A 12,203-nucleotide genomic window follows, 5' to 3' on the forward strand; every position below is an offset into this window, starting at 1 on the left:
ATATGGATTTACATTTGCTGAGGAAGCTTTTTTGATGCATATTTTTGACATTTTTGTGGAAAATTATATGTCTGGAGCTGTGTGAATTTATTTCTGTGTCCTCTATTCTGCTCCACTGATCTACAATTGTTCTTATTCCTTACCATGCTTGATTTTGTTATTAATGTGCTTTATTATAACTTGATATCAGGTATGGTGAAATACCTAATAGTATTTTCCTCAGTATTTCTTCAGCTATATAGTTGTATGAGTTTCTTGTACTAACATGAATACTAAAGATCTTTTTCTCTGTTTCTATGGAAAGTGATGTTGGAATTATGATGAAAGCTTTATCTAATCTATATATGGCTTTTAGTAGGATTTTTTGTTTTTTGGTAGGATTTTTTTTTTTGTTTTGTTTTTGCTATTTTCATTCTTGCAATCATAAGCATGGGAAGTCTTTGCAACTTTTGCTGTCTTCCTCTATGCCATTTTTCAGTGTTCTAAAGTTCTCATTATGTAAGTCTCTCGTGTCCTTGGTTAGATGTATTAAAGCTATATTTTGAGGCAATTCTGAGAAGTTATTTTCATGTTTTTTTTCTTCATCTTATTTGTTATTCGTAATAAAATATTAGTAATATCCTTAAACTTTGCACAAAGTTTATAAAAAATCTATGAACTTCTGGTGGAGTCCTTAAGGCAGTCTACATGTAGAATCATATCATATAAAAATAATGACACGTTGACTCTTCCTTTCCTAAATACTACATTCTTTTGTCTTTTGGTCTAGACATGGCTTCTAGCACTATGCTGAAGAAAAGTCATGAAAGTGGTTATAACTGTCTTCTATATTTTAGTATAGACAATTTGAGTTTTCCTCACTTTGTATATTGACTATAGTTTTGTCATACTTAGCTTTCTTATATTGTACTATATTCTTCTTTTTTTATATAATTTTTTAAATTTGATTTTGAAACAAGCTTGTTTTAAATGTCAACCCCAGTTCCCGCAGCCTCCTGACCTCCCTGTTGTCCCCTCCAACCCTCATCCCATCTCCTTTCTGCTCCCTAGGGAGGGTGAGTCCTTCCATAGGGAGTCTTGAAAGTCTGTCATATCATTTGGAGCAGGGCTCAGGCCCTCCCCCATGTGTCTAGGCTGAGGTGATGGGAGATGCCATTATTTATATAGGTTTATCATTCTGGTTAATGAATAAAGACTGTTGGCCAATAGGAAAGGAAGATAGGAGGGACTAGGATACAAGGAGGAAATAGGAAGTAGGAAGGAGGAGTCAACATGGAGAGACCGGGGAGACCAGATGCCTGCCTCACTCCCTGGTACGGAGACCACGTGGAAATACATAGAATTGGGTTAATACTTAAGACAGGGCTAGCCTATAAGAAACAAATAATGGGCCAACAGCATTATATCAAATACAGAGTCTTTGTGCATTATTTGGGGCTGGCGCGGCGGCAGGACAAGACCGGACGGCAGGGAGTCTCCCTCTATGTGGAATAAGCGCCCAAAGTCCATTCATATACTAGGGATAAATACTGATCCATTACCAGAGACCCCATAGATTGCCCAGTACTCCCAAGTAACACCACATTCCGGGAATCTGGGTCAGTTTTTTCCCTAATATTTTGGTGGCTTTCAGAATTAAGGAAATTTGGATTTTTCCAGAGTTTTCTGAATCAAGTGAGATGAGGAACTGATATACTTGAGGTATTGTATTTTGGTTTACACATGCGGAACCATTCCTGAATCTCTGAAAGAAGCCAATTTGATCATGAAAAAATGATCTCTTTGGTATGTTCATGCATTTGCTTTAGCATGTTGCTATTGAGAAATTTTGTGTCTATGTTCACCGTGGTAATTGTTGTGTAATTTTCAATTTTCAGTTGTGTCTTTGTTTTTTGTTCTGTCAGTGTAATGCTTTTGTTGTAAAAACATTATGGTAACATTCTCTCCTATCTTATGGAATAATTTGAAAAGCATTAATCTCGATTTGGGCATTACTATTAGTGAAATTGATTTTAACTGCCCTAATTTTGTTGCTTATAGATTTTTAAACATTGGTTTAAACATTGGTTTAATTTTAGTAGTTCATCTACATCTAAAAAATTTTGTTTCCTTTAAATAATAGTAGAATAGTTTTTAGCATATGCCCTGATTTTCTAAATTTTGTATCCATTATGATACCTGCTTACATATTTATGATTATTTAAGAAATTTAAAATCTATATCCAAGGCAGGGGAAACTGTACTTAAGTACAATTAGACTGTACTTAACAATAATTAGAAAGAAAATAATGGCAACCAAATAGAAAAATCTGTTAAAATAAAAATTAGTAATTTCAGTGAAACCAAACTGGATTCATGGAAAAAGCCAACAATACCAATAGGCCTTCCATTAGGGAATCATCAACTGAAAAGAAATAGCAGTTATAACTCCTAATCTTAGGAACATCAAAAAGAATACAGAAATTCAAAGAAGTCAGAATAGTTCAAGCAATTTTGAGAAAGAAAAGCCAAGTAGAACTCCCTGCTTTACCTGATGGTACATACTTTCATCCAGGTACAATAACCAACGGAGTGTGTTCATATGAGATCTCTATAACAATGGAACAGAATTGCAAGTCTAGAAATAAGTCCTTATAATTACATATTAAATTATTTTAAGTATGTGAACAAGAAATTTTATAGAAAAATTAATATTATATGTAAAGTAGACATTATTTCATGGTATGTATTGTAATACTGAACAAAAATTGATCATGTCCCTATATTTAGATATTTGCAGAAGAAATCATAGGAAAAAATGAAGTGAAAGCAAAAAAGTTCCTGGATAATATATAAAATAAAAGACAGGCGATGAATCAGTCTTCAAAATTTACAACTTTAATTTTTCTAAGGTCTCATGGGGAAGATGGGAGGATGAGTACTGACCAGGGAAAATAGTTCTAAATTATAATTTGATAAAGAATCAGAATTAAAATGTAATCCTAATAATTCAATAATAGGGAACCCAATTAAATTATAACTAGGGTGGCATCCTCCATATGGCCTCTGATCATCCCTTGTCTGTTGTTTTCTTGCATAATTTTTTCAGACATGACAAAATAGGTGTACATACCATAGGTAAGCTGTGGCAGAACTGAAGGAATGTCACTTTTCATTAATTTACTGTATTACAATAACTCATAAATAAAAGCAGCAAGTGGCTTTTTTAACACAACCACTCAAACATGTGCCCAGTCCCAAACTCTACATATCAATGAATTCCATATAGCTAGAAAAGAAATTCTAATACCATGGATGCTTGATTCAGATTTTACATGTTCAATATCAATTAGATTTTTATTAAGTATCTCCAAAAAAGAAAAAAATGACAAAAGTTACGACCAGACAAAAAATAGTTTTATGTCACTTTTAATGATTTCTGTGTGATTTATCTGTATTCCATTTTCCTCATAATCTAATATTACTTTCTTATTCTTCTTATTTAATGTTATACTATAACTGCAAGTTCATTGACTATACATGTACTTGCATTCATTAAACACTGGGATTCACATATGAGGGAGAATAAACAATTTTTTTCCTTCTGAGATTTGGTGAGCAAATGACCTAGCAATTCTAAATCTGTATCAATACTCAGAGAACTTCACTTCCTACCAGAGAGATATTTGCATGTTCATTTTTTCCTGCTCTATTTACTATAACAAGCTACTAGAATTAACCTAGATATTCTCCAAGAGATGAATGGGTAGCAGAAACATGATATGTACATAAAAATAAAATCTTGTTCAGCTCAAGAAAATGAAATTACTATTGTTTACAAAAATGATGAACATAGACTATGTAAATATTAAGCAAGTTCATCCAAGTTGTAATACTAGACTTTTAAGGCCAAGGAGGTTAATATCTTCCTCTCTCTCCCTTGGATCAATCATTCTTCTGGAAGCTGGCTGTCATATATTATGGAGTTTGAGGCGTCTTGGAAGTGGATCCTTCATTCCAAGTCAAGGCTTCTGATATCTGATGTCTGATGGGAGATGTCATTCTGTATATGTTTCTCATACTGGTTAATAAATAAAGCACTGTTGGCCAATAGGAAAGGAAGACAGGAGGGACTAGGAGACAAGGAGGAAAGGAAGTAGGGAGGAGGAGTCAGCATGGAGAGCCTGGAGAGAACAGAACCGCCATTCCTCCGCTCTCTGTAAGACCACGTGGAAATACATAGAAATGGGTTAATAATTAAGACAGAGCTAGCCGATAAGAAACAAGTAACCAGGCCAACAGCATAGTATCAAATACAGAGTCTCTGTGCGTTATTTGTGGCTGGCGGCGTGGCAGCAGGACAAGACCAGGCGGCCAGCAGGAAAAACCTGCTGTACTCGTTACAGATGGCGCCCACGTGGCTAGTAAGAACTTCCACTTAAAATTTAACAGAAGCTTTAAAAAGGGTTTTAAAAACAAAAGAACAGAGACAAGCAAGGTTTCCTGGTAGCAGCATTTTTCTCAGTTGGACTCTGCTTTGCAAGAGACAAGCAGACATTCGCGCGGCTCCTTTAAGGGAAGGTTCCTGACTCAGCATAAGCGACAAAAAACCGCAAGGCTTTAAAAAAGCTCTGCTAACAATTTATTGGTGTGTATGAGAGATGGCAATGGCAGTGACCACATCTCCAAGCTGGCAGCATGCAGACCAAGGCAGTGAGTGCAGCTTTCAGTGCTGGCGGTAAAATAGCTGCCGCCAACTTTTATAAACCGCGGCAGAAACAACAAAGACTTTCATTTTAACAATGTTGTTGTTTAACAGATAAAGACTCATGGCCAGAAAAAGATAAAGATTTACAGTAAAGACAGATTCACATTAAGAAAAGGTGCTAAAAGTTTACAGTGTGTTTTAAAAAAATACGTAGGCTTGGGAGAGAAAAAAAAATGGTTTTAAAAAGACAGAGAGGAGCTGGGTGTGGTGGCACATGCCTTTAATCCCAGCACTCAGGGGACAGAGGCAAGCAGATCTCTGTGATTTCAAAGTAAACCTGGTATGCAGAGTAAATTCCAGGACAGATAAGAGTTACACAGTGAAACCCTAAATCAAAAAATGAAAAAATAAAAGTAAAATAAACAGAGTAATAATAAAGCCACGTAAAGATGAAAAGCTCAGAGAGAATCTGGTTACTGTATGCTATTGTGTTGTCTCTGCATTGTTTGACTGCTGAGAAAATAACAACAACTGATAAAGGAAATTCTGCTGCATTAATTCAATTTATATATTTTAAAAATGCTTTGACTCAAAAATTTAAGTCTAAGGACAAGTTACTGGGGAAAAGGATTTCTATTTTTGTTTCCACAGAAAATAAAAAGCTGTGGATTCCTTCCAGACTAACGTGGTTTGATCAAACCAGACCCCCTGAAACAGTATTCCTGGTGATCCAACATTCAAAAAAGCTTGAACAAGGCAGCCTTGCAGATTACAGCCAGGATATCTGCATCTTCTTAGGATCCCCATGACAGCGCCCCCTATCAGCAGGAAGTAGTTTGGAAAGAACGATGCCCAAATTCCCAAATAGTGTTTATAAATGTTTGTTTTCATTTAAACGGAATTAGTTGTAAATGGTTAATGATTACAACCAATATCTTTTAAAAGTAAAAAGGGGATTATGATATAGATGTGATTACTTTGCTTTGGTATGGATTTTTTTTTATTGATACAATTTAAGGTCAATTTTATGATATGTACATCTATCCTTTTGTTTAGGTATTGTGTTTATATAGCTCATTTAGAAATGTAATGTATAATTTAGTACAGCTTATCGATAGTTACCATTAATAGTCAAAACGTATAGTGTTAGGTTTTCTAGATATGCAGAGATGTATTTGAGATAGATAGGCATTCTTCAAACCTTTCAAAGACCTACAGAATATGACATTTAAAATGGTTTAGCGTTTTTCTTGACAATGAGACACAATTGCTCCTGGCAACACCACCTGCATCAAAAAGAAAGGTGAAGATGGACATTGAAGAAACTCGTTATGGAGTTTACTTCCAATATGGCAAGACTAGCCATTTGGACAATATACTGCTCTTGTCTGGACTGTTTGACTTTATGCTGGATAAACTAGACACGCAGGACCCACAGAAAAGTGGTTGCTGATTAAACATGGATATTGCTATAGAATTCCTGCTTCATGGAAGAGTCTGCCAGACAGTCTGCAGGACACAGAGGAAAATGAATGAGAAACTGCCAATACAAGAAGACAGTTTAAAGTTTCCTGCTTTGCTGAAGAGTCAGCTAGACACACTATGGCCTATGGGCTGAAGATGGAAAATTACAGAAGAACTTCAGGTGACTGACAAGGCGAGTTTTCTCTGTCATTTCTAGAGCTTATATATTATCCTTCTGTGGTCTTTGAAGGAGTTGAACACAGATAGTTATATAGTTTTCATTAGTTAGGATTAAAGATAAGTTACTTAGACTTTAGACACACAAAGATAGAATAGATGATGGAATATTTTCTTCAAATCTTGCTAAATGTTAATGGACTAAATATTGTTAACTGTGATTCTTATTTGATAACTGTTCTGTTATATATTTTGCTATGCTAAGCTTAAAACCCTTCTTTTTATTTTAGACAGAAAAGAAGAGATGATTGGAGATGTCATTCTGTATATGTTTCTCATACTGGTTAATAAATAAAGCACTGTTGGCCAATAGGAAAGGAAGATAGGAGGGACTAGGAGACAAGGAGGAAATAGGAAGTAGGGAGGAGGAGTCAGCATGGAGAGCCTGGAGAGAACAGAACCACCATTCCTCCGCTCTCTGTAAGACCATGTGGAAATACATAGAAATGGGTTAATAATTAAGACAGAGCTAGCTGATTAGAAACAAGTAACCGGGCCAATAGCATTGTATCAAATATAGAGTCTCTGTGCATTATTTGGGGCTGGCGGCGTGGTGGCAGGACAAGACCAGGCGGCCAGCAGGAAAAACCTGCTGTACTTGTTACAGATGTCCTTATTACAATCTCATGAGAAAAGCTGATTCTGATCCCCAAGCTAAAATGCCACTGAAACCTTAACTCACAGAGAGAAATGTGTGTTAAAGCCACTTACTTTGGAACAATTCTTTCAAATGAAGGTGTTAAGAACTAATTTTAAGGGATAAAATATTTAAATGAAAATTTCCTCCAAAGAAAGCTTAAAGCAAGCTAATAAGTACACAAAAATGTAATAATATTATATTATTAGGGAAATGTAAATGAACCTACTGTAAATACATTAGAAAACCTATAATAAAATATTGGGCTTGCATATCTAGCTCAGTGGGAAAGCATATGCTGGCAAGGACGAGAACCTACATTCTTTCCCAGCACTGAAAAACTAAGAAACAAGTCTATCAATCTGAGAGTAGAAAGAGATGATGAGTGTTTAGCAAATTCCTACTCCCATGCACTGTTGAGGTCAATGTCAAGTTTATTTATTTTTCTTTAAAAGTGAACAAACTTAACTAAATAGCAATTCAGTGTCAGGTATCTACTCAAGAAAGGTCATATTATATCTCTATGCAAATACTTATATGTGGCTGTTCATGAAGCCTTATTCATGATGCTTCTAAACTAGAAGCAATTCAAATGTATGCCAATGGATAAACAACCATAAATAACTATGGCACATCTATGCAATGAAATGTTTATCAAAAGTTAAAAGAAGCAGGTCATGCTACCATGCTTCTCTTGTCCAGTTATCTGCATCCCCATTCACTAAGTTGGAATCTTTAACAAGTTTTTTTCTGAACTCTTACTAAATTTGTTATCTCTGTATTCTCATTCAACTAATATTATATAATAATGAATAGATGGCCTGTGCTTCTCATTCTCTGATATGAGTCCCATGAAAATCCTATTTGTTTCCTGTTTTGACTTTAGAATCTTAAGAAAAGGTGATAAATATAAAACATAGAATGATTGTATGAACAAATAGATGGTAGTAGATCATGTTTACATTAAGAGTGGATCGGGGGGGGGGAGCTATGAAAATGCTTAGCAGTTAGGGCATTAGGGCCACTTACTGATCTTTTAGAGAACTGGTTCTTAGCACCCTTTTATTTATTTATTTTTATTAATTTATTTTTTACCTTTTATTTTACATATCGATCCCAGATCCCTTTCCCTTCCTCCCTCTTTCTCTCTCATGCCCCCGGCCACCCTTCCCCCACCATTACCCCCTCCACTCCACATGTAGGGTGATGCCATCCAGGAAGGGTCATCTAAATCTGTCAAGTCACTTGGAGTAGGGGCTAGGACTTCTCTCCTCTCTCTAGGTTAAGGGAGTATCCTTCCATGGGGAATGTGCTCCCAAAGTTCTTTTGTGCACCAGGAATACATCCTGGTTCCACTGTCTGAGGTCCCTTAGACTGCTCAGGCCTTCTAGCTGAGACCCATGTACAGCGGATCTTAGTACCCATTTTGGGTGGCTCACATCTACCTGTAAGTCCAGATGCATGTCTCCTTTTATGGCCTCCACCTTATAACTGCTCTACCTGCTTGCTTGCACACAATACCTTTTTATCTCATTTACCCTAAGGTGATACCTCCTTAGTGATGGGGTATATTTCTTGGATGCGACAAAAAGACAGATGGTGATTTGGAATTTACTCTGTTACTTTTTGTGTTTTTATATTTTTAATATGGAACTCATACCATTAATACTTAAAGTTATAAATTACAAGTGTTCTTTTATTCTTCTTGATTTGTTGATATGGTGTGGGTGTTTCCCCTTCTCTTTTGACTTACTGTGCTTAGATTACTTATTTCTTGTGTCTTATAGGATATGGGTAATCTTTTCAGGCTGGAGCTTTCCTTCCAATGCCTTCAGTAGAGGTGGATTAGTAGATAGAAATATGTTTTTATTCATGGTACATTTTCATTTCTCCTTTTATTGTGACTGATAGTTTTGCTGGGTATAGTAATTTGGACTTTTGCAGCGGTGGACTTTTGCAGTTTGTAAATCAACCATTTATATTTTTCCGACTTTTAGGGGTCTCTATTGTAAAGTTAGGTGTTATCGTAATGATCATGCCTTTTTTTTTTAATAACCAAGTCCATTTAAATGAAAACAAACATTTATAGACAATATTTGGGCGTCGTTCTTTCCAAACTACTTCCTGCTGGTAAGGGGCACTGTCATGGGGGATTCTAAGAAGATGCAGAAATCCTGGCTGGTTGTTCCAGCTGTTTTGATTGTAGAATCACCTGATACTCTGTTTCAGGTGGTCTGGCTCCATCAAACCACATTAGTCTGGAAGGAATCCACAGCTTTTCATTTTCTGAGGAAACAAAAATAAAAATCCTTTTCCCCAGTAACTTGTCTTTGAACTTAAATTTTTGAGTAATAATTTATTATTTTACATGTCGATCCCAGTTCCCTCTCCCTCTCTCTCTTCTTTCCTACCTCTCTCCCTCTCTCCCTCCCTCCCTTTTACCCTCTATGCCCTCTCACATGTACCCTAACCACACTCCCCTTCCATACCCCAACCCCAATTCCATATGTAGGGGAATGCCATCCAGTTGGGGTCAAACACATCCCCCATGGAGGGATAAATGCCTTAACCTAGAGACAGGAGAGAAGCCCTAGTCCCTACTTCAAATGAATATGCCTTCTTATGGTATTATACTCCTTTAATGCCTTTTCTTTGTTCTACATTTAGTGTTTGGAATTTTATGCATTGTGGAAGGTTTCTTTTTTGATTCAGTCTGTTTGGAGTTTTACATAATTTGTGTGCCTTATTAGACATTTCCTCTAGATTGGGGAAATTTCTTCTATGATTTTGTTAAAAATATTTTCTGTGCCTTTGACCTGGGTTTCTTTTCTTTCCTTTATACCTATTCTTTACAGGTTTGCTCTTTCCATAGTGTCCCAGATTTCCTGAGTGTTTTGTGCCTGAATTCATTTTAGATTTAACATTTTCTTTGACTGAACTGTTACTTGGTCTTAAAGATCTGAATTTCTTTCTTCCACATCATATAATCTATTGGTGAAGCTAACCTCAAAGGTTTTTGTTTGACAGCATAAGGTTTTTATTTCTAGTTTTATTTCATTTTGAGTTTACTTTAGCAATTCTATTTCTTTGTTAAATTATTCTTTTATGACTTGAAATGTTTTCATTTTATTTTCAGTATCTCCATTAAGGCATTTATTTATATCATCTTTAAGATTCTAAAACATATCTATAATTGCTATTTTTGAGTTCTTGTCTCATCCTTCAGCTACCTGGCATTTTTTCCTACTATAATAACATAACTAGGTCCTGGTAGAAGTAAGCCATCTTTGTCAGTTTTTGTTTCTGCACTGGGAACTAAGCATTTGGGGTTATGGATGTTTGAGGGGTTTCTTGGTGTAGTTATCTGATTTTGTCTTCATAGGATGGATGTTCCACTTGTTGGTTGCTGTTAACTATTCTGGATCCTAGGCAAGTGTGGGGTCTGTGTGTTCTCTGGCATAGAGTGTTCTGCAGGTCTGCAAGTGACACAAATGAATGAAGATGGGCTATAAGGAAAGGTTAATAGGACTTACTGGGGAGATAACTGGAGGAACCTGGGCTCTGCACTAAGAGGCAGAGTATGGCAGAGAATGTAGGTGATTGGGAGGAGGTGCTACTGAAAGTAGTCTACTGGAGGACTAACTTTAAATCTAGAGAGACCTGAAGGGAGTAGAGGAAGAATAGTAAAATTCACCTAACTTTGTCTTAGTCCAGTGTGGCCACTGGGGTTCCTGATAGAAAGTGCCTAGACCTTACTCCAAATGACTTGACAGATTTTGATGATCCCTCCTGGAAGACCTCTCCCTCCCCATGGAGTGGGGTGAGGATGGGATGGGAGTAGGTGTCAGGCAGTATAGGAGGGAGAGGGAGCTAGGATCAATACATAAAGTATATATAATTTAAACTAAATAAAATAATAATAATAAGTGGTTTTGTGTGTTGGTGGCTTTCAAAAGGACAGGAGATGGGTTAGAAAGGAAGGCTGAGAGTATTGAGAGAGGAAAGCTATGGTGATCCTAGATATGGGCCAAAAGGCAAAGTCAAAATTCACTGGTAATTCAGAGTCCCTTGAAAATTATGTAGCTGATCCTGGGGACAGAGGAGAACATATTTTTTCAAATGTCAAGATTTTAAGAATATTGTATTTTAGAGAAAGACTGAATACAACATTGAACTTTTACTATTTTAAGAGCAGAAGAGACCTTAGAATAGCATTCTTAAGGGACACATTATTTTATTAAAAACTAGTGTTAGAGAAAGGCAGAGAGTATACATAGAATGGAATAGAAATGAGTATTAATTTAGAATAAAAATCCATAATGCAAGAAATTTGAAAGTTTCATGACATTTATAGGCAGAATTAATTAAAACGAATTGTGATCCTAAAAGTTACAGATAGTTTACAAAACAGATTTTAGCGGTTCGTAGAGAAATGGGGAGAACATTATTTTCTTTTGGAGAGGCTAAAAATAGTATCAAGAAGAATCACCATATAGGAATATCTCATAAACTTGATCAAAATAAAAATTACAAATTTTCATCTAATATAAGAAGGGGTGGAGGAGGCAAGGTTGAGTAGAAGAAAGAAAAAATACAAGATTTAAAAATTAATAAACATACAGAGCAAACAAGCTCACAAAATACTCCTTAAGATGTTCAAATTTTTATAAAAACTTAAGAAAAGCTTTTATTATTCAGTGTGTGTGTGTGTGTGTGTGTGTGTGTGTGTGTGTGTGTGTAAAACTAGGTACTAACATCTGTAAAGAAAAATAAATACGTACCAATTATAACTAACTGGTAGAAGGTGCATACAATTAGAAAAATATATAATGATTAATGTTGAAACAGTTTCTTAGATATGTTATATAACCCATCATTTAAAGAAAGAAATTAAAGATACCAGAAAATGGAAAGATCTCCCATGCTCTTGGATAGGTAGGAACAACACAGTAAAAATGGCAATCTTGCCAAAAGCAATCTACAGATTCAATGCAATCCCCATTAAAATGCCAGCACAAGACTTCACAGAACTTTAAAGAACAATATTCAATTTTATATGGAAAAACAAAAGACCCAGTATAGCTAAAACAACCATCTACAATAAATGAACTTCTGGAGGCATTACCATCCCTAACTTCAAGCTCAATTATAGTGCTATAGTCCTGAAGACAGCATGGT

Source organism: Phodopus roborovskii, unplaced genomic scaffold (genome assembly GCF_943737965.1).
Source record: "Phodopus roborovskii unplaced genomic scaffold, PHOROB, whole genome shotgun sequence".
In the NCBI taxonomy this organism is placed as follows: Eukaryota; Metazoa; Chordata; class Mammalia; order Rodentia; family Cricetidae; genus Phodopus; species Phodopus roborovskii.